This window comes from Triticum aestivum, chromosome 1D, assembly GCF_018294505.1.
Source record: "Triticum aestivum cultivar Chinese Spring chromosome 1D, IWGSC CS RefSeq v2.1, whole genome shotgun sequence".
In the NCBI taxonomy this organism is placed as follows: domain Eukaryota; kingdom Viridiplantae; phylum Streptophyta; class Magnoliopsida; order Poales; family Poaceae; genus Triticum; species Triticum aestivum.
The window spans coordinates 205,195,035-205,196,517 of NC_057796.1; positions in this window are offsets into that span (position 1 = coordinate 205,195,035).

The following is a 1,483-nucleotide window of genomic DNA, read 5'->3' on the forward strand; positions in this document are numbered from 1 at the left end:
AGCCATTCCGAGATATATTGCCATGCAACTTTCCATCGTTTCATTTATCATGACACGCTCCATTATTGTCATATTGCTTTGCATGATCATGTAGTTGACATTGTATTTGTGGCAAAGCCACCGTTCATAATTCTTTCATACATGTCGCTCTTGATTCATTGCATATCCCGGTACACCGCCGGAGGCATTCATATAGAGTCATATTTTGTTCTAAGTATTGAGTTGTAATTCATGAGTTGTAAGTAAATAAAAGTGTGATGATCATCATTATTAGAGCATTGTCCCAAGTGAGCAAAGGATGATGGAGACTATGATTCCCCCACAAGTCGGGATGAGACTCCGGACTAAAAAAGAGAGGCCATAAAAAAGAAGAGAACAGGCCCAAATAAAAAAAAATGAGAGAAAAAGAGAGAAGGGGCAATGTTACTATCCTTTTACCACACTTGTGCTTCAAAGTAGCACCGTGATCTTCATAATAGAGAGTCTCTCATTTTTATCACTCTCATATACTAGTGGGAAATTTCATTATAGAACTTGGCCTGTATATTCCAATGATGGGCTTCCTCAAATGCCCGAGGTCTTCGTGAGCAAGCAAGTTGGATGCACACCCACTTAGTTTCTTTTTGAGCTTTCATACACTTATAGCTCTAGTGCATCCGTTGCATGGCAGTCCCTACTCCTCGCATTAACATCAATTGATGGGCATCTCCACAGCCCGTTGATTAGCCTCGTTGATGTGAGACTTTCTCCTTTTTTGTCTTCCCACATAACCCCTACCATTATACCTTATTCCACCATAGTGCTATATCCATAGCTTGCGCTCATGTATTGTGTAAGAGTTGAAAAGGCTGAAGCGTGTTAAAAGTATGAACCAATTGCTTGGCTAAAACCGGGGTCGTACATGATATGAATATTTTGTGTGGGGAAGATGGAGCATAGCCAAACTATATGATTTTGTAGGGATAACTTGCTTTGGCTATGTTATTTTGATAAGACATAATTGCTTAGTTAGTATGCTTGAAGTATTATTGTTTTTATGTCAACATTAAACTTTTATCTTGAATCATATCAAATCTGAACATTCATGCCACAATAAGAAGAATTATATTGAAATTATGCCAAGTAGCATTCCACATCAAAAATTCTGTTTTTATCATTTACCTACTCGAGGACGAGCAGGAATTAAGCTTGGGGATGCTTGATACGTCTCCAACGTATCTATAATTTTTTATTGTTCCATGCTATATTATATTCTGTTTTGGACATTATTGGGCTTTATTATACACTTTTATATTATTTTTGGGACTAACCTATTAACCGGAGGCCCAGCCCAGAATTGTTGTTTTTTGCCTATTTCAGAGTTTTGCAGAAAAAGAATATCAAATGGAGTCCAAACGGAATGAAACCTTCGGGAACGTGATTTTCGGAACGAATGTGATCCAGAGGACTTGGACCCTACGTCAAGAAAGCAATCAGGAAGGCA